The sequence below is a fragment of the Macrotis lagotis genome, chromosome 2 (genome assembly GCF_037893015.1).
Source record: "Macrotis lagotis isolate mMagLag1 chromosome 2, bilby.v1.9.chrom.fasta, whole genome shotgun sequence".
In the NCBI taxonomy this organism is placed as follows: domain Eukaryota; kingdom Metazoa; phylum Chordata; class Mammalia; order Peramelemorphia; family Peramelidae; genus Macrotis; species Macrotis lagotis.
Genome location: NC_133659.1, coordinates 93,188,439 through 93,211,729, shown reverse-complemented (window position 1 = coordinate 93,211,729; position 23,291 = coordinate 93,188,439).

Below are 23,291 nucleotides of genomic sequence, written 5' to 3'. Positions count from 1 at the left end.
ATATATACACACATGCATCCTTATATAGGAGCAAACATTTAGATATGCATGCATATTTACTTATTTGATTACCTGAATTTGAATACTACATTAAATTCCATCTTTGCCTCAGTGTAACTTAAAAATGACCATGGATTTTAGACAGCTGCATTTGGTTTTATTATGAAGGAATGATTTGGAGTACAGAGATGGTCATACATGAGGAACAAGCTAACTAAATTCATGAGTAAATTTTTGGTTGTTTTTTTTTTTTTTTTTTTGGCCATGATAACTTTAATAGTGATCCAGTTAGGCATCAGTGTAGGAAGTAGCCATTCTTAAAAATCTGTGGGTCATCCAAGTTTTGAATTATGTAAGCTATTTTTAATGATCCAGACTCATAATAAAGTTGAGTTTGTACACACTCAAAGACAATTTATAGAAGACCCCAGAAGCTCCTCAGAACTTTATTTGCACATTTATTCCACAAAAATCTAAGGTAAGACATGAAATCCTAAAACTAAGCACTGGAAATAACCTTAGAAATAATCTTGAACAAGCTTCTCATTTTGCAAAGAAGGAAACTTGGGCATAATGACAAAAAATCATAAAGTTGGAGAAGAATCTTTAAATAGTTCCACACTGCATCTTGGTTTTCTGACTGAAATACATATTTTTATTTATACTATTGCAAAATCCCCTAGATGCCTTACATCTTTTTAATGTCACAATGATTATTCTGATTAAAGAAAAAAACCTGCCAATAGTGTATCCATGATACCCCAACCACTTACAAAGACTAATATTTTTACTGTTTTCTGATTGATTTGTATTTTGTATTCCCATCCCAATACACCTGACCTCCCTCTCACCAACACCACATCACCCCTTGAGAACAAATCCTTTTTTTTTTTAAGTCCTTTATGTATGCTGGCTGGGTTTAAGGTGCGTTAAAAAAAAAAAAAGAAAGAAAGAAATCCTTGAATAAACTTTCCATTTTTCAACTTCCAAGATGAAACCCAAATGGAATCATTAAGCCATTTCCCAGAGGCAAGTATGTTTAAAAATCTATGAGTAAAGCAAAATTTAAAACAAGATAAAGCATAACAAGCAAACAAAAATTATCAACTGCCTTCAGTTTATGACTTGCTTGGAGAATAGCACATACTGAGACACAGAATGCTGAGCTTTCTGCTCATCTTGAGAAAATGTTTCCACCTCTTTAAAGAAGTTAAAAGTGGATCCTAGGTCATTTGAATAACTACATTTATAGCAATTTAAAATAGATTTACTAGGCTTTTTAAGATTTATTTGTTTATTTCTTCGTATTTTGTACAAAGAATATTTATACATTACTAAAATATTCTTGTTTAAGAGTAAACATAATACCCTCCCCCAAGAAAATATAGACCTGCATAAGCAATAAAGTAAAGGGGAGAGAAAAAAATTAAAATTAAAATAAAAAAATAATAATAATCATTGTAGGTATGTCCAGGTGGTATGTCCAGTGTATGGAGCACCAGCCCAGGAGCCAGGAGCATCTGAGCCCAAATCCAGCCCCAGACACCCAACAATCACCCAGCTGTGTGACCCCATGCAAGCCACCCCAACCACATTGCCCTACAACCCCCCCAAAAAAACCCTAAATAAAATAAAATAGTTATTATAATAATAGTAGGGGTGTCTGGGTGGCAGACAGATCACTAGCCCTTGAGCCAGGAGCACCCATGTCCAAATCTGGCCTCAGACACCCAACAATCACCCAGCTGTGTGGCCCCAGGCAGGCCACCCAATCCCATTTGCCCTGCAGCACCCTCCAGAAAATAATAATAATAATAATAATAATAATAATAATAATAATAATAATAATAATAATAAAATGTTCTTCAGTCTGTGTTCCAACACCACCAACTCTGTAGCGGGTAGATTACATTCTTTAGGATAAGTCCATCACAAAAGTTACTTCCCTATTTTTCCACCATTGCCATTGCTGATCTCAAGTCCCTCCATTCATACTTCTCTACTACCATGAATTATATTTTCTCTCTCCTTTCACTGTGAGTGGTGCAGCAAACAGATCCCCAGCCTTGGGGCCAAGAGGCCCTGAACCCACATACCACCCCTTACCCAGCATCCACCCAGCCCTGTGGTCCCGGACAGACCATCCAATACCAGCCCCTTGCAAGAAGTAAAAAAGAAAATGTGCTATATCTGCCCACTCTCCCCCCATGGTCCATCCTCTCCTCCATCACTCACATACCTCCCCTTCCCCTCTCCCCCCTTCTCTCCTTCTTACTACAGATGACTATACCCCATTGAATATATATGCTGTTTCCTCTGCTAGCCACGTCTAATGAGGGCAAAGATTCCCTTATTCCCCCTTACCTTCCTTCCTTCCATATCATTGTGATAGCTCATTGTTATAAAGAAAAATCTTATTACGTGAAATATCTTAGCCTATTCCTCCTCTCATTTTTTCTCCCATTACATTTCCCTTTTATCCATCGACTCCATTTTTATACAACAATATATCTTCAAATTCACTTTTCTCCTGTGCTTCATCTATAAAGGCTCCTTCTACCTGCTCTGTTAAATGAGAAGGTTCATATGAGTATTATCAGTATCATTTTTCTATATACAGGAATACATGTAGTTCATGATCATTAAGTCCCTCATGTTTTCCTCTTCTCCTCCACTCTCTATGCTTTGTCTGAGTCCTGTATTTGAAGATCAAATGTTCTGTTCAGCTCTGGCCATTCCAACAGGAACATTTGAAATTCCCCTGGTTCATTGAAAGTCCATCTTTTTCCCTGAAAGAGGACGTTCAGTTTTGCTGGGTAATTGATTCTTAGTTGCATTCTAAGCTCCTTTGCCTTCCAGAATATTACATTCCAAGCCTTACAAGCTTTTAATGTAGTTGCTGATAAGTCCTGTGTGATCCTAACTGCAGCTCCACAATATTTGAGCTGTGTCCTTCTGGCTGCTTGTAATATTTTCTCTTTGACTTGGGAGCTCTGGAACTTGGCTATAATATTCCTGGGTTTTTTTTTGGATCTCTTTCCAGGGAGATCCGTGGATTCTCTCCATTTCTATTTTACCCTCTGCTTCTAGTACATCAGGGCAATTTTCCTGTAATAATCCTTTGAAAATGATGCCAAGGCTCTTTTCCTGGTCATGACTTTCAGGTATCCCAATAATTTTCAAATTATCTTTTCTAAATCTGTTTTCCAAATCAGTTGATTTTTTAATTAGATGTTTCACATTTTCTTCTAATTTTTCATTCTTTTGGTTTTGAAGTATTGAGTCCTGATTTCTCATAAAATCAGCAATCTCATTGAGTTCTATTCTTTGTCTGAAGGGCTTGTTTTCCTTAGAGAGCTTTCTTATCACCTTTTCCGCCTGGCCAATTCTGCTTTATAAAGTATTCTTCTCCTTAATAATTTTTTGAACTGTTTAATCCATTTGAACTATGCTGGTTTTTAACATGTTATTTTCTTCAACATTTTTTTTTGGATCTCCTTGACTAAGCCGCTGACTTCATTTTCATGTTTTTCCTGCATCTCTCTCATTTCTTTTTCCAATTTTTCCTCTATCTCCCTCACTTGATTTTCAAAGTCTTTTGTGAGCTCTTCCATGGCCTGAGCCTAATTTCTGTTTTTCTTGGAGTCTTTAGATGTAGGAACTTGTACCTCCTCATCTTCAGACTAAATGTTTTGATTCTTCTTGCAATCACAGGAAAAGTTTTTTTCAATGCTGTTCCTCTTTTTTCTCTGCTTACTCATTTTCCCAGCTTGAGCCTGCTTTTTGGGGTGCTTTCTGAGCTTTTGGGATGCCTCCACAAGGATCTCAGGGTGTGAGGCACTGTCCTCCCTCCTGGTCTTTGAATGACCATAAGTGCCCCCTTCTGCCATGGGGCAGAAGTGGTGAGGCCCTGCTGTTCTATGGGGCAGCCTAGACTGGGATCAGGATCTGAATGTGGTCAGAGCCCCAGAGTCCTGCTCCAGGGACAGAGGACAGAGCTCAGCAATCTCTCTTCACTTCCCCTTCCTATACTCATCCTGTTCATGCCCTGGGGGCTCCTGCTTACTGGCTCTGCCTACTTCTGGTGCCTGGATCTGTTTGGCAGCAGCCAAGCTGCTAGATGTATGCCTTTCAGGGCTGGACTTCACGTGCTCCCTCTGGCAGAGGTCCCCCCCCCACTGTTCCCCAAAGTTGTGTCTGATGCTCCCTGGGGTGTACATCAGGAAACTGCCCCCATTACTGTGAGCCGAGGCTCCCAGCTCCTTTGCTCTGGTGGGCCACCAGTCTGGTGGGCTACCCCTCCAACCCTGTGGATTTGAGTCTTTTCACTCTTTTCCAGGTTACCTTGGGTTGGAGAATTGCCTCACTGGATCCCTCTGTGGGTTCTGTCTCTTGAACATGTAGTTAGAGTCCTTAGTTTATAAGTTTTGCTCCAGAACACCTGAGAGAAGGTCCTTTCCTGTTGCCATCTTGACTCTGCCCTCTAGGCTTTTTCAGAAAAAAGAAATGAAATAAAAGATTTTCTGAGAAGAGAAGCTGATAACAATGTCCTTTTTCTAATCAATGACAATAAAATTACAAGAAAGATTAGGTATACTCTTTTTAAGTTAATGTGCTTTAAAAAGTGTTTCATTAAATATTTCCCAATTACATATGATTTTAATATTTTTTTAAATTTTGAAGTACAAATTCTTTCCCTTCTTCCTGCCAACTCTCCACCTTGAAAAGAGAAGCAATTTGAAATTGTAATAAATTTTGAATTAGAGGAAATATTAGATAGAGAAATATGTTACATTATTATTATTATTATTATTATTATTATTATTATTATTATTATTATTATGTTCCCTCTGCACTATTGTTCTTCCCTCAACTTATTCCATTATTCATCTTATTGAGATGAGATCGGTGAACTTTTAATAATTTATCTTGTTCCTCCTTGAAATCTTACCAACCAAACAATAATCCTGTCCTAGGCTAAAAGGCTTAAGTTTTTGAATTACTTATCAACAGAACTCTCATTTCTTTATCTTTGTTTTCTGTACTATTTACATCCCCTCTGCATCCAAGTCCCCCTACATCTACCTAAAAAAGTTCACTCTTTATTCATTTCAGTTGCTAATTTTCTAACAAAACTAGCCCAATTTTGGGGACCGTGATTGCCAATGTAACTTGTCTTGCTCCTTTATCTTTCCATACTGATCAGCCTCTCATGGAAGCTTAGGTTAATTATGTGGTTTAGGTTTCTTTGGCATCAGTGATTTCCTGCCTTTATTCGTCCTTTCCCCTAGCTTCTGTTACATTACATATATATATATATGCATATATATTTGCATATGTGCTATATATGTATGCTTATATGATATGCATATATGTACCATATATATATATATATATATATATATATATATATATATATACGAAATGCATCAATTCTTAAATAAATCTTTTTCTTCTGTATCCAAGTCAGATTTTTACATGAATTCCTTTGAGTTCTCTTTGAACCTTTAACTGGTTACATTTTCCTGTGGCAATAATGTGTGGTCATACAACTCATATTTCCATACTTACCATGTTAAAAATGAAACACAAATAAAATAAAACTATAAAAAATAAAGTTCAAAAATGAAACTTCAATCTGCATTCAGAGAAATTAGTTTTCTCTCTTGAATGTAGGAAGGATTTTTTTTATCCTGAGTCTCTTGAATTTGTGTACAATCATTATCTTATTCAGAATAGCTCAAGGTGTCATAATTGATCTTCATTATATTATTACTAATTCACAATAATATCATACAAATTATTTGTCTATTCCTCAGATGATTGATATACTCCATATCCATTTCTTTGCCAATATCAAAGGTGATTCTATAAAAAATTTTGAGCAAGCATCCCCATTTCCTTTTCTTTGATTCCTTTGAGGTATTAGGTCTAGTAATTGTATTGTTGGGACAAAAGATAAGCAGTTTTAAAGTCCTTTGGGCATAATTCCAAATTGTTCTTCAAAAAAAATAGATCAATTCATAACTTCACCAACAGTGCATTCATTAATATTCCAATTTAAACTCATATGTTCCAGCATTTGTGATTTTTCTATTCTATTTGTTAGTTAGTCTAATAGGTTGAGGTACTATTTCAGAGTAGCTTTAATTTTCAATTTCTAATCATCAGTGATTTGGAATATTTTTATATGAATATTCATAGCTTTGATTTCTTCTTAAAACTGCCTGTTCATATATGTTGACATTTTGACAATTGGGGAATGATCGGTATTTTTTATAAATTTTTAAAAGATATTTTAAAATATTTAAAATTTTTAAAAATATTTATTTTAGGTTTCCATTTTCCTTCTAATTCTGTTTATGGAAAAATGCTTTAAAATTTAATGTAATATAAATAATTTATTTTGCTTCCCATAAATCCCACCCTTTTTTGATCATAAACTCTTGGGTTATCCATAGATCAAAAAGCTAAAGTCCTACATTCTGAATAAAAATTTCCTTATTTAACCATTACAGTTAGTGCTTTCCCCTCTGTTATTTCCGATTTATCTTGTATAGACTGATCTTTCAAGTGCAGGAACTGCCTTTTGCTTTTCTTTGTGAGATCAGCTGTTAGCACAGTGATTAGTAAACAGAAAATTCTAGTAAATGCTAGTATTTTTTTCCCTTTTCTTAGGCTTTCAGACTCTGGTTGGTGAAGTTTTAGAATAGGGAGAGTGATATTTCTCTCCCAGTTCCAATCCTGACTTCTTTCTTTGGAATTTCTCAGGATTTTCCTCTGGATGGTAAATTTTTCCTCAAACCTTCTTCATTTTAAGCAAAATACCCTGACCACACATGTCCACTTTCTTGCTTCCTCTCTTGGCTTGACTTTTGATTACCTGAATTTTTTGTAACTGGTTCTAAAGGCTACTCTTATTCTTATTCATCTCCATACCCCTTTTATATCTTGACTTCCCCCTTTAGAATATAAACTGCATGAAGAGGACTGTCTTTCTATTTTATTCTATTTGTATTCCAGTATATAGAGTGATACAATGTCTGATACATATTAAAGTTGTTGACTTGTGGAAGACATTAAGGACAACTACTGAACGAGAAATTTAAAATAGTTCAAACATATTTCTGATGTAATTTCCCAAGTAAAAAAGTGCTTAAAATAGTCTGGGTCCTTTTCAGGGAAAAAAGAGGATTAAATATATTTGCCAAAATTATGTGGTAAAGAATATAAGGCTCAGCAGTGTCCACCCCAAGTCTGTTTTGGAGGAACTGATTTAGAAATTTATGAGCTACTTCCCATACTTCAGATACAGATCATAAAAATAAAAAAATATAGTCCATTAAATTTACTTCAGTGTAATGTTAATAATGTTAGAAATATGGCCATTGTTTTAGAAATTTTTAAAAAGTGAAAGAATAGGGTGGAGCCAAGATGGTTGCAGGAGTACAACCTCTCTTAGGTGCTTTCTCATAAATATTACAAAATCCTTAAAATTATGAATAACTAAATTTTCAAGGGACAGAACCCACAGAAAGATCTAGTGAGGCAAATCCACAGGCCAAGGGAAACTGAAAATAGTGGGACTGCTCTGTTCCATGGGATTGGAGGGTGGCAACATATGACAGAGAAGAAGCTTCAGCATTCCAGTAACAATTCCTGATTACCTGGGTCACTGGGAGCCCCAACTTCTGGCAGCAGAAGCAGTTTACTGACTTGCCAACCCAAAGAGCACCAAGCACCACTTGGAAGATCATCAGGGAGACCTCTTCCACAATGAACACAAAGCCCAGGAAAATGTGACCCTCCTCAATGTAGCCCAGATCCCAGGAAACAGAAGCAGGCCCATGGAACTGCCTCGCAGCTGCTTCCAGAGGACTCAGACCTTGGAAGGTAAGAGAGTAGAGGGAGATTGTCAAGGTCTGTCCTCTGTCCTTGGGACAGGGTTCTGGGGCTTTGAACATATTCAGACCCTGGTCATAGTCTGAACCCCCAAACTGTCATAGATCAGGGATGTTCCTCATAGCCTTGGGGCAGGGGGTTGAGCTTGTGTTCATTCACAGACTAGGAGAGCAGTCAGAGCCTCCCATAAGACCTTAAAGGAACTGAGGTTCTTGCAGGGGTGTCCTAATAATGCTCAAAAGTTCAGGAATCACCCAAAACCAGGACACAGACTGAGGAAAGGAGTAACCTGACCATAGACAATTACTTTAATGCTTTAAAAAACAGAATTGGCCAGATGGAAAAGGAGATAAGAAAACTCTTTGAAGAAATCAAATCCTTCAGATGTAGAATGAAACTAAAGGAAGCTGCTGACTTTGTGAGAAATCAAGACAATAATTCAACATCAAAAGAATGAAAAACTATAAGAAAATGTGAAATATCTCATTGAAGAAAAGAACTGTTATGGGAAACAGATGCAGGAAAGGTAATTTAAAGATTATTGTGCTACCTGAAAATCACGATCAGGAAAAAGAGTTTTGACCTCTTTTTAAAAGAATTTCTATGGGGAAATTGCCCTGATATCATAGAAGCAGAGGGGAAAATAGAAACTGAGAGAATCTACCAATCTCTTCCCGAAGGAGATCTGATAAAACCCCCAAAACAACCTCCAGAAATATTACAGGCATGTTCCTGTACTCCCAAGTGAAAGAGAAGGTATTGCAAGCAGCCAGAAGGACACACTTCAAATATTGTGGAGCTGCAGTCAGGATTACCCTGAATTTAGCAGCATCCACATTAAGGGCTCTTAAGGCTTGGAATATCATATTCACGAAGGAAAAAGAGCTTGGAATTCAACTGAGAATCAACAACCCAGCAAAACTGAACATCCTCTTCCAGGGGAAAAGATGGACTTTCAATGCAACAGAGGAATTTCAAATATTCCTGAAATGACCAGAGCTGAACAGAAAGTTTATCTTCAAGTACAGCAGTCAGGTGAAGCATAGGGAGGGTGGATGAGAAGGGTAAATTAAGGGGGATTTAATGATGATGAACTGTGTGTATTCCTGCATGGAAAGATGATACTGATAATACTCATATGAACCTTCTCATTTAATAGAGTTTGTAGAAGGAGCTTTTATAGATGAGGCACAGGAGAGAGCCAATATAATATATGAATATAAATGCATTATATATATATATATAATATATGAAGATATAATATATTGTAAAAATGGAATCATTGGGTGAAAAGGAAATGTACTGGGAGTAAGAGAAAGGAGTGGTAGAATAGGCTAAAATATTTCATGTAAAAGAAATAGCTTTTGCAATGGTATGGAATGGGAGGAAGGTGAGGGGAAATGAGGGATCCTTCATTCTCATCTGAAATGGCTCAGAGAGGAAGCAGTATGCACACTCATTAGGGTATAGAAATCTAGAAGAAAGGGAGAAAAGGGGGATAAGGGAGGGAAGGGGAGGGGAGGGAAGGGGAGGGGAGGGGGGGATATGAGTGATAGAGGAGAGGGTAGCTCATGGGAGATGATAATCAGATATAACACATTTTCTTTTTTACTTTTTGCAAGGTGGTAGGATTGGGTGACCAGTCTGGGACCACGGGACTGGGTCTCTGGGGTGGGATGTGGGTTTGGGGCTCTTGTCCCCAGGGCCAGTCCTCTCTCTGCTGCACCACTCTGCTGCCCCACAGCACATTTTTCACAAAGGACAGAGTGAGAGGAGAGAGAAAATACAATAGATAGTGGGGAGGAAGTGATGAAGGGAAATACAATCAGCAACAGTAACAGTGGAAAAATATAGAAAGTGTTCCACCTGAGATGGAGGTGATGGTATCAGAACACAGACTGAAACACATTTTTCTCTTTCACTTTCTCATAAGGTTTTATATTTTTGTTGGGGGAGGGGGTATTTTATTTACTCTTACACCAAGAATATTTTGGTGATGTATAAATAAATTAAAGGGAAAAAAAGAGGAAAAACAGTGAAAGAATGTAATGAAATTATCCCAATGAAATTTTAATTAATTGTACAAAGGAATAAGTCTACATTTCATAATTGAAGTAGTAGACTGACCTGATAATGATTTGAGTCAATTATGGTCTCTAGTACTTGTAACCTGAGTGACTATGTTGCATCCTCTTTGAGAGTAGTGACTTTGTAAATTATAGGTGGTTGAAAACTGTGTTGGTGAAGGGATTTCATTTCATGGGATTTTTGTCATTTGAAAAATTCTTGACATATTGATGTCAGTCCTAGATGACACATATATCTAGATATATACAAGGTATCTAGATTGTCAGATTAATAAAATTCATCAGTTTTTTTCCCACTTCATCTGTTATGTAGCACTATGTAACAAAATTGAGCAATATATTTGCATCTCAAAGATGCTTCTGGTTAATTTTTTAAAATTTTCTTATGTTTACAATGTGGTTTTTTTAAGGGTAATCCTATGGATCAAGGAAATTATTTTTTTAAAGTGTCTTCCTATCCCTCCACTGAAGGATCAGGTAAACAAAGTCGTTCCCAGTCATTGAGAGACACATTTTTTTTATAAATACACAGGTATATTTATTTAATAGGTTTATCAAGGATGTTTTGCATCCCTAACCTCCAAATAATGTAACTAATATGATGCTCTTTGCTTTGAAATCTTAGAAAAGGAAATTATTTTAATATATTAAGGATATAAAACAATGCTGACAAAAATCTAGTTCTTATTGATTAATCATCAAAGTATTTATAAGAAAAAAATTAGAATATTTTTCCTCTTTCTGGTGTCAGCAGATTAAATAGTCTGAACCTTCCCACAACATATTCATCATTAAAAATCCTTTATATGAGGCAAACTTATAATTACTTGCCCTTCTCTCTGTTTTTTCCATTATTCTTTTCATACTTAAAAGTGAGCTGAAAATGGCACCTGTCAGTACTTTATATTTGAATATATGCTTCTCCATTTCCTTTCTGTAAATTTTAATCAGTTTAACTCCCGTGGAGATGTTCTGGAAAGCATCAAGTATAGGTTTTCATCAAATTCTAATTTTATCTTGTTTCTTCCTTTGATGAAGTGAGAGATGAGATCAGGAATAATGCTTGACTGTTCAGAGTATTCCTCTGTGTATGCACGTGCATGTGTATGTAGACCAAACTCCCTACCTGTGTTTTGATATAGCCTAAATAGGAAATTAGAGAATCATAGAATCTCCTAATTTAATTCTATAGGTTAATATGTATATACATATATATGAATATGTATATGTATGTGTGTGTGTGTATATATATATATATATATATATATATAGAGAGAGAGAGAGAGAGAGAGAGAGAGAGAGAGCATAAACATAAATTAAACAAAAAATTTATAGGTTCAAGATTTCAGATTTGAAAGAGATTTCAGATTTCAGGCCATGTAACCCAACTTAGGTACTAAAAAGAATTTTCATGACAATTTAACAAGAATTCATGGAGACTTCTAATGTTTCAGAGTCTTCTACTTTCTAAGGTAGTCCATTCCATTTTGGGGTGTTTCTTGCTATTAGAACTACCCTTCTAATTTTATTTTCTGGGTCCAGACAAAGAAGCCTAACCTTTCTTCCAGTTGACTTCCATATCCTTTCAAGTAGTCAAAGATAAATGACAGGCACCTTTTTTTCTACCACATCTTTTGAATTCCCAGCTAAATATTCTGTTTCTTTTTTTAAATTAAATTATTTATTTATTTATATTCACCTATTTGCATATGCATACTTTCAAGTTATGAAATTTCTTTCCACCTTCCCTTGCCATCCCCCTCCCCTCTCCAGCAAAAATTCAGGCTAGCATTGTACATACAAATTTTTTAAACATATTTACAGATTATTATTAGTTATTTTTTGTATGAGGAATTAGGATTAAGGGAAAAGATACATAGTAGATGATTTTTAAAAAATGTTCATAAGATTCTGATGACTTGTTACGTGTGTGTGTGTGTGTGTGTGTGTGTGTGTGTGTGTGCGTGTGTATACACACACATGGATTTTTTTGCTTTGGTTCCTCTGTATGGGAATAAGATAGTCCACAGCTAGTCAAGTACAATTGGCTTAGCTTTCTGACCTGCTGACAGGAGCTCCTTATATTCTCAGTTTCTTGAAGCATCCTTGAAATAATCTGTATTCAAGCTGTTCATTTTAATTTCTTTTAATTGTTGAGTAATTTAAATTTTATCCATCATGGTGGATGCTGCTTGAGATTTTCTTGGCAAAGATACTGAAGTCATTTGCCATTTCCTTCTGTGGCTCATTTTGCAAATGTGCAACTGAGGCAAAAAAAAAGGTTAAGGGACTTGCCCAGGGTCATAACTAGTACGTGACTGTTTTGACTTTAGGAAGATGAGTCTTCTTGACTAGATGCAGCACTATCCAATACTCAACCTAGCTTGGTTTCTTTGTTTATTATCCCTGTCTATAGACTCTCAAAATCATTTATGACCTATTAAAAGTTATTATAAAAATTTTTGTGGGGAACTGAGCACAATAGTCTGAAGTGTATTATGTATGCCAGGTGAAACTATGGTGCACTATAACTATTTTTAGTTCCTGTTCTGTACCTAACATTCTACATAGTTCCTTCAGCAACAAAACAAAAAGCATTTATTAGGGGTCCATAACATGCCTGACTATGTTAAGCATGGGCTAACCAGAGTGGGGTATGCTAGACTGGGAAAAAAAGAGACAAAGGTGAAACAACTCCAGTCTGAAAGGTACTTAAATGCTTGGTGACTTCATTTGATTTATGTTGGTCCATGGTCAGGGTTAAGTGAATCATATGCAAACTTTCAGGAAAGAAGGAACAGAAAACACAGGAGGCATTCATGAAAACTATAAATGACCCTTATACATTTTTCCTTTTTTTATAACCTTGTTTTTAAGAGCTAAGGAAGGAGGAAAATGGTGCACATTCAAGAGTTATTGCCGACTTGATGTCTCCTATGAAAAGACCTTTTTCCAGACAATGTTCTGGCCTGAACACATAAGATAGTAAAGTATTAGACTTGGGACACTGGGAAATAGAAGAAAAAAAAGTAACAGAAGATGTGTGAGAGAAAATTTTCTGAAAATTATATTAATAATAGTTGACATTTATGTAGCATTTTAAAAATATTACTCCATTTTATATTCACAGCAACCTAGGGATATTTTCTATTATATGCATTTTACAGATAAGGAAATTGAAGAAGACAAAGGTTAAATAATTTATATAGAGTCAGAGAAGTAGTAATTGTCTAAGATTGGACTTCATGACTCCAAGACTAGTGTTGTTTTCCACTTGCTTCTTTCTATTGAGGAAGTAGTTTCCTCTAAGATTTCTGGAAGCATAAGAAGGACCTACAGAGTCCACCAAAATTTCCTTTATTTGGATAGAGACCATGGAGATGTGAAGTCCTGAGCTGAAAGAGATGCATGGAAGTTTCAAACAGGTGGCAATACTAGCAATGACTGGTAGAGGCAGAAAATCCAATGGTAAACAGTTAAAACAGTGAGCGGGTAGAATGCAGATTGTTTCCTTACTTGCCACTGAATCAATGAATGCAGCATATGGAGGATTCCAGGTCTTTCCTTACTCTTCCTCTATGATGTCATGAATTTCTGGGATTTACAACAAAATAGTCCTTTGTTAAAGAAGAAATGAAGCATATTTCTGATTACTTCGCTATAACTTTGCTATATTTTGCCCACCTGTGTTCATTACAATGCTAAATATTCTACATTTAAGGAGAGATACCAGTAAATTTGAAGAGTTTCCCAATTACCTGAACAGTTTATGTGCATGGACAAACTGCAAGTTAACTCTATTAGGAACTTTTTCCATCTTGCTTATTCTTTAGAACTACTCCATTTACATTTTCCCTTGTATCTTCCAGAACACAGCAGGAAAGAATCCCTCCTCATGGGCAGTATTTTCAAAAAACAGATCCTCAGGAGATTCACTGATGCAATGTATTCCTTGGAGAAAAGGGGAGAAAAGAACATACGGTTTATATAGTTCCTAACTTCTGGAGAGCCTCATCAGTGAGTTATTCTGATAGTGTCAGTCTAATGAGAAGGAGTACACTTATTCATCAAAAACTAATTGAATGTGGTATTAAGTGTCTTATGGAGATTAAGTAGGGTTTAATGAAGAAAGGGACTCATTAGAATGACAGATAGTTTCACATCTTAAACACTTATTTTGTTCCCTTTTAGGAGTTGACAATCTCTGATGGTTTGTAATTCTTTCTGCTCATACTGTCGGTCCTTTCAATTTTTGCATTTTTTGTTAGGGTAAAATAAAGTCTTTGTGATATACCCAATCCTGCTCATAAGCTTGTTTAAAAAAATTGGCAACTATATCCTATTTCTGATGATTATAAGAAGCCATTATTTGGAAGAACCGTTTAACTTCAGTCTTATTTTGGTAATGTTTCTCAAACTCAACTTTAGGGTGGAGTTAACAGAAAAAAAATAATCTTTTAGAGAATCCCTGGGGTTGAAGACCAATCTTTGGGAAGTCAGCCTTTGGAGGTCCCATGGACTACATATGGTTATGTGCGTAGAAATCTTTGTTTGTTTAGAGAACTAGGAAAGTTAATAATCTTAGAGGAGAGCAAAAATGAGTCAAAATCTAATTTTTGTGAAGAGTAATTCTTTAAAAATTTAGAGATCACAGAGTATATTCTTAATTATTGATAAACCCCCAAATTGAACCTGAATCTATGTCATTTCTGGACTTGAACTCTGGGTTAGACTTGTAAATTTTTTTATTAACTTTCTGAAAGAATGATCAGCCATATTACCATGAGGAAACTGTCATTGGAAAATAGTCCACTCACAAGTTCTAGCAGGGATACTAAACAGTTTTTCTCTATGTATGTGATAGAACCTAGTGGAAACTGGATGAAGTCAACAAATCCTTTCTCAGAATAATACTTTTAAATCCAAAAAATAAAATGTATTGGATTAAAAAGGAAATAAATGAGGTCAAAATGCAATTATTGACATTTTAAACCAATAAAAATTTCGAGTTTCCCCAGGTTGTGCACTAGTCTTTAGAGCCTTAAATAGGCTCTTAAATGCCATATTCCTCTCCCTGACATCCCAAACAACATGTGGGTATGTACAAACACACACACACACACACACACACACACACACACACACACACACACAAATAAATACTAGGTACCACGAACATAATAAGGATAGACAAGTTTGATGATTGCATAATGGGAAGAGCTAATCATTGGATAGAACTTAGTGAATTATTTTCCAATTTCTTATCTACATTACCAAAGTACAGCATCATCTGTGTCCTTCTGACCTAATACCTACTGTTTAAAGATTGACTTTTCTTTTTAAACAGAGAACTAATGTGCCCTTACTGCCTCCACAAATCTAGCTACATAGTCTTAGGTAGAACTTTGACCAATTTCCTCTTTACTTCTAGATTTATTTGGTAACATATTCTTCCAATTAAGTAAATGTTTGTCTTTATTTAATTCATCCACTTTTGCCATGTTTCACTCTTATTTAGATTTCCTGGTTTACTCATTGTTTATTCAGGCTGATGACAATTCTTTAGAGCATTTCTGTGCTGTGCCTGTTTTCTTGGCTTGTCTCCATGCTTTAGTTCGCTGGAAAAATCTTATAATTTTTTTAAATTTCCTTTACAAACTGACAATGTAATCATAATTATTCTTATAGTATTATATCCTCTTCTGAGAATAGCCTTTAAATGTTCCTTCTCATTCTAATTTTACACTAATGCTTTTTATTTTCAACCTTTCAGTCTGCTTGTAATCCTGAGAAAGTTGTCTAATTTGGTCCATTGACCTTGTCCCAATTATTCCCCTGGTTTAGGGAATTATCTAAGTATATAAAAAAGGTATGATCCATTGAATACAGAAGTTATTTCCTTTTTAATCATTAGAAATATGTTTTAAACATACACACCAAACACACAGACACACACAGAAATAAGTGCCAATAATAAAGACCCATAATCTAACAAATTATTTAAAAGGCATTGAGGCCACCAAAATGTTAATCTTATTCTCTGAAATCTCAAGCTATTTCAGAGGAGGCTGTGAACTTCTCAACAAATTTTAAAAACTATGTTCTGTAGAAGTTGTTGTTATACTGCATAACTGATGAAATATGCTTATCAAAATGATTTAGTATTGAAATAGCAGCATTGACTGTGCTTACATAACAGCTAACATGCTCTGTGAATGAATGAACTATTGCACAAAGGAATGAGAATTGTATTTCTGACACAAAGTTTACTGTGGTCTACAACACATTTCAAGAAAAATTCTTTCTTTCTAAATGTAGTTATGCCCCATAAAGAAATATTTTCTACAGGGAACACCACTTTCTTATTCATTAAATCAGAATCATTCCCAGATTGTTAGCTTTATGACTAACATTTTCTGTAGCTTAATGTGGGCAGAAATCATTGAAAGTATACTGACTTCTCTTCATACTGACTTTTAAAAAAATATTTTTTTTTGTAAGGCAGTGGGGTTAAGAGACTTGCCCAAGGTCACATGGCTAGTGTTGGAGGACATATTTGAACTCAGGTCCTCCTGACTCCGGGGTCAATGCTGTATCCTTTGTACTACGTAGCTACCCCTTGTCCAAGTTTTCTTCTTTCATCCCTTATCAAGAAGATTTCCTTTTTCTATCATTCCCACTTTTTCATTGATCTTCATTTTCTCTCTTTTTTACTGAAGGCTTCTCAATCAACTAAAAACTGTAACAACAAGAAAATCAAGACAAAACAAACAAAATTCCTTTGATCCATTTATTCTGCTTAACTATCATATCTCTTTTCATTTTGATGACTAATCTCTTTGAAAAGGTTGCCTTGTGAATATAACTCAATTTCCTCTCCTTTCATTGTCTTTTTAAATTTCCACATGCTAGTTTTCACCTCATAATCCAACTAAAACAATTCTCTTCATAGGTCCCAATGATTTTTTTTTTTAGATTTTTGCAAGGCAAATGGAATTCAGTGGCTTGCCCAAGGCCACACAGCTCGGTAATTATTAAGTGTCTGGGGCCGGATTTGAATCCAGTTACTCCTGACTCCAGGGCCAGTGCTCTATCCAATATGCATATCTGTCCCCCCCCCAAAGATTTTTTTAAAAAAAGATTTTTTTATTTTGAATTTTACAATGTTTCCCCTATTTTTGCTTCCCTGCCCCTATGCCTCTCCCTACACAGAAGGCAATCTGTTAGTCTTTACATTGCTTCCATGGAATACACTGGTCCAAGTTAAATGTGATAAGAGAGAAATCATATCCTTAAGGAGGAAAAATAAAGTATAAGAGATAGAAAAATTACATAATAAGATGGTATTCTCCATTGCAGAGTCCAAAATTGTGCCTGCCTGTTGCACTGATGGAATGAGCAAGTCCATCAAGATTGATCATCACTCCCATGTTGCTGTTAGGGTATACAATGTTTTTCTGGTTCTGCTCATCTTGCTCAGCATCAGTTGATGCAAATCTTACCAGTCTTCCCTGAATTCCCAGCCTTCCTAGTTTCTAATAGAACAATAGTGTTCCATGGTATACATATGCCAGAGTTTATTAAGCCCCCAAATGAAGGACATTCACTTAATTTCCAATTCTTTGCCACCATAACCAAAGATGCCATGAATATTTTTGTACAAGTGATGTTTTCACCCTTTTTCAGAATCTCTTCAGGGTATAGACCTAGTAGTGGTATTGCTGGATCAAAGGATATGCACATTTTTGTTGCAATTTGGGTGCCAAATTGCTCTCCAGAAAGGTTGGATGAGTTAACAGCTCCATCAACAATGTATTAGTGTCTTGAATTTCCCACATTGCTTCCAACATTGATCATTGTACTTTCATGTCATATTGGCCAGTCTGAGAGGTGTGAGGTGGTAGCTGAGAGATGTTTTAAGATACTATAATAAGTAGTGATTTGGAGCAATTTTTCATGTGAATAGGCATTGCTTTGATTTCCTCATCTGTAAATTGCCTTTGCATATTCTTTAACCATTTTTCAATCGGGAAATGACTATTTTTTAAGAATTTGACTCAGTTCTCTGTATATTTTAGAAATGAGTCCTTTGTCAGAAATACCAGTTGTAAAAATTGTTTACCAATTTACTACATTTCTTTTGATATTGGTTACAATAGTTTCATCTGTGCAAAACCTTTTTATTTTAATGTAGTCAAAATGATCTTGGTTGTTTTTAATGATGACAGAGTTTTTATCCCAATAACTGGACTCTTTGAACTTATCAAACAGCAGATAAACTATAATTATTTCCCACTATTACACCAAATCTATTCCACTTATACATCACTCTATTTCTTACTCATGACTGGTGATTTATAATTTAATTTTAGATCTGGTAAAGTTAAGCCACCTTTTTTGTACTTTTTTTCATTGAATCTATGGAAATTCTTGACTTTTCACTTCTCTGTATGAATTTCCTTACTTTTTTCTGATTCATTAAAGTAATTTTTGGTAATTTTGATTGGTAGGGCACTAAACAAATAGTTTAGTTTTGGTAGAATTCTGTTTTATTATATTAACTTGATCTATTCATGAACAGTTGATATTTGTCCTCTTATTTAAATCTAATTTTATTTGAGCAAGAAGTGTTTTATAATTGTTGTCGAAAAGGTTCTGAGTCTGCCTTGGCAAATAGACTCCCAGGTATTTTATATTGTATGAGGTTACTTTGAATGGGATTTCTCTTTCTAGCTCTTTCTGCTGTATCTTACTAATTGTATATAGAAATGTTGAGGATTTATGGAGATTGATTTTATATCCTGCGACTTTGCTAAAGTTGCTAATTATTTCTAGAAGTTTGTTAGATGATTTTTTGGGATTCTCTAGTTATACCATCATGTCTTCTGCAAAGAGTGAGAGTTTTGTCTCTTCCTTCCCAGTTGTAATTCATTCAGTTTGTTTTTCGTCTCTTATTGCTGAAGCTAACATTTCTAATATGATATTGAATAGTAGTGGTGATAATGGGCATTTTTGTTTCACACCTGATGTTATTGGGAATGGCTCTAGACTATCCCCATAGAAAATATTGTTTGTTGATGGTTTCAGATAGATACTACTTATTATTCTAAGGAAAAAAAAACATTTATTCCTAAGCTCTCCAGTGTTTTTAGTAAGATTGAGTGCTATATTTTATCAAAAGCTTTTTTCAGCATCTATTGATATAATCATATGATCTCTGATTTGTTATTGGTATAATTATTTGTGCTAACACTTTTCCTAATATTGAACCAACTCTGCTTTGCTGGGATTAATCCTACTTGATCATAATGTATCCTAGTGATAACTTGTAATCATTTTTCTAAGATTTTCTTTAAAATTTTTTATCTATACTCATCAGGGAGATAGGTATATAATATTCTTTCTCTATTTTACTTCTTCCTGGTTTAGGTATTAGCACCATATCTGTGTCATTGAAAGAGTTAGGCACAGTTCCATCTTCACCTATTTTTCCAAAGTGTTTATGTAGAATTGTAACAAATTGTTCCTTAAATGTTTGATATAATTCTTATGTGAATTCATCTGGCCTGGATATTTTTCTTAGGGAGTTCAATAATGGCTTGTTGAATTTCTTATTCTGAAATAGGGTTATTTAGGTTTTTAATTTCTTCTTTTATATTTTTTTGTAAATATTCATCCATTTTACTTAGACTGTTAAATGTATTGGCATAGAGTTGGGCAAAATAATTCCGAATTATTACTTCAATTTGCTCCTCATTGGAGGGGATTTCAACTTTTTCATTTATGATACTAGCAATTTTGTTTTCTTCTTTCTTTTTTTAATCAAATTGACCAGAGGTTTATCAGTTTTATTTGTTTTTTCCATAAAACCAACTCTTGCTTTTAGTTTTTAATTCAATAGTTATCTTGCTTTCCATTTTATTAATTTCTCCTTTATTTTTTAGAATGTATAATTTGATATTGAATTGGGGGTGTTTAACTGGTTCTTTCTCAAATTTTTATTTTTTCATATTTAGTTCATTGATTTCCCCTTTCTCTTATTCCTGTTTTTATTTAAAGATATAATATATCCCCTGACAGCCACTTTGAGTTAGCCCCATAGGTGTTGCTACTTGTTTAATTATTGTTATATGGAATGAAAGAATTAATCCTTTATATATTTTGATACTTGATTCACTCATTCTTTAAAAGGAGGTTATTTAATTTCCAATTATTTCTAAGTCTATAACTCCTTTGACCAATATTGCATATGATTTTTATTGCCTTATGAGCTGAGAAAGATGCATTTACAATTTCTGCCTTTCTGTAGTTGATCAGTAGGTGTTTTTGCCCTAGTACACAGTCAGTTTCTGTGTAAGTGCCACGTACTGCAGAAAAAAAAATATATTCCTTTATATCCCCATTCAATTTCCTCCATAAGTCTATCATATCTAGCTTTTCTAACAGTCTATTTACTGGAGTGGCTAGGTTGCACAGTGGACAGAGCACAGGTCTTGGAGTCAGGAGTACCTGGGTTCAAATCCGACCTCAGACACTTAATAATTACCTAGCTGTGTGGCCTTGGGCAAGCCACTTTATCCCATTGCCTTGAAAAATCTAAAAATCCCAATCTATTTACCTTCTTAACTTCTCTCTTGTTTATTTTATGATTAGATTCATTTGAATCTGACAGCAGGAGGTTGAGGTCCCCCAGTAGAATTTTGCTTTCTATGTCTTCCTGTAGCTCTTTCAACTTCTCTAGGAATTTGGATTCTGTATCATTGGGTGCATATATATTTAATTTTGAAGTTACTTTATTGTCTTTGGTACCTTTTAGGAGGATATAATTTCCTTCCTTATCTCTTTTAATGGTACCTATTTTTTCAGCTGCTTTGTCTGAGATAAGCATTGCAACACTTCCTTTTTTATTTACTTCAGTTGAAGCAAAATATATTTTGCTCCAGCCTTTTATGTATCTCTCTGCTTCAAATGAGTGTCTTGTAAGCAGCATATGGTAGGATTCTTGTTTTTATCCACTTTGTTATTCACTTACTTTTTTAAGGGAGAGTTCATTCCATTCACATTCAAAGTTATAATTACTAACTCTTTATTGCCTATCATGCTATCTTCCCTCTGGTTGTATTTTTACCCTTTCCCCCCTTTTTTCCATATTCCCCAGTATTTTGATTCTAAACACCACCATCTTCACTGTGTTTGCCCTCCTATATCAAATCCCTTCCCTTTATTTCCTCTTTCCCTTTTCCCCTTCTTCCTTCTCTTGCTTCTGTTAGTTCTCCTTTTTCTACCTTCCCTGTCTCCCCCCCACTCCTTTTCCCCTTTTAATGTTTGAAAGGTAAGATAAGTTTCTTAACTTAACTGAGTGTGCATAAGTTAACTTTAAGCCAAGTCTGATTAGATGAAGATTCAAGTGGTTTCCACCTCCTCCCTTCTTCACCTCTATTGCAATAGTTCCTTTGTACTTCTTAAAATAATGAGATTTACCCCCATTCAATTTTGTGCATCCTCAGGTCACCTTATTGTTCCCCTCTTTATGGAGGTATAGTTTTTAAATGATTGTATCTGAGTCACAGAAATGTCATGAGTGTACATCACTTCTGACTAAGTATATTCACTCTAGTATTAGAGTTACAGTTCTTGAAAGTTATTAGAGTCTTTCTTCCAGGTAGGGATATAACCAGTTTCATCTTATTGAATAAGAATCTCATGGATATGTCATGAGTAACCATCACTTCTGCCTATGTATATTGTCTCTAATACTTTTGCAATTCTCACTAGCTATGAGAATCTTTCTCCCAGGTGTATATATAGCCAGTCTCATTTTATTGGATAGCTTTTTTTTACCTTTTCATATGTCTCTTGAGACTCCTGTTTGGTGTTCAAATTTTATGTTTAACTCTTATTTTTTCATCAGGAAATGTTGGTAGTCTCTCATTTCATTAAATGTCCATTGTTTCCCCTGGAAGAGAGGTTCAGCTTTGCTGAATAGTATACTCTTGGCTGCATTCCAAGCTCCCTTGCTCTTTGGAATATTTCATTCCAGGCCCTTTGATACTTCAATGTTGCTGTAGACAGGTCCTGCACAATTCTTACTGTGACTCCCTAGTATTTAAATTGTTTCATTCTGACTGCTTTCAGGATTTTCTCTTTTATCTGATGGTTCTGGCATTTGGTCAAAATATTCCTTGGTGTTTTCATTTTAGGATCTCTTTCTGGAGGGGATTGATGTATTTTTTCAATAACTATTTTGACCTCTGGTTCCATGATATCAGAGCAGTTTTCCATCACTAAATCCTGTAAGATTAAATCCAGGCTTTTTTTTTCCTCTCTCTTCAGTATTTTCAGGAAGACCTATAATTCTCAGCTTGTCCCTTCTCAATCTATTCTAGTGGTCAGTGGTTTTGCTGATGAGGCATTTTACAGTTTCTTCTCTTTTTCAATCTTTTGGTTTTGTTTAACAGAATCTTGTTGTCTCATGATTTCATTAGTTTCCACAGATACTATTTTGTTTTTAGAGAAGATTTTTCTTCCTTTACCTTTAACAACTCCTTTTTCAGTTGATCAATTCTATTTGTGAAGGCGTTTTCCATTGCCCAATTATAGTTTTGAGAAAATTATTTTCTTTTTGCATTTGCCCAATTGAGGATCTGAGAGAATTATTCTCATTTTGTATTTGTTCAATTGTATTTTCCAAGGATTTGTTTTCTTGTTGCAAGATTAATTTTCTCTTGCAACTTGTTAATATTCTCTTGGGTATCTTTGCCCAATTTTTCCAATTGATTTTTAAACTCCTTCCTGATTTCTTCAAGGGTGTCTTTCTGTACTGGAGAACAATTCATAGTCTCATCAGAAGTGCTAGATTTCTCTGGCTTAGAATCTCTTTCACTGGGCTGCCTTCATTTTCTTAGAATCTTCTATTGGGGGAGGGGCTGGATCTCAGAGATTTGCTTTTGAAAACCCTAAAGCCTTTATTCCCTTGGCTTAGTAATTCCAAGGCCAGCCAATAGAGGGTGCTGGTTGCTTTTTCTGGAGTATTTGAGGCCCTCAGCAGCATGGTCGGAGTTGACCTTGAACACTGGGCAGGGCCCTGGGGGGAGGGAGTTAATCTCCTTTTACCTGAGTGATCTCTGTTTCCCACACCTGATCCTGAGGGGGTGAGGTGTCATTTGCCATTCCTTCTGGGCAGAAGGCTCTGCCAAAATTATGGAGATTAGGTCCCTTGAACAACTGATTTCGAGGCATGCTCTGCAACTCTCTGTGTTGAAATTCATCCTCCCTTTGCTCCTTTCCCCCAAGACAAAGAGT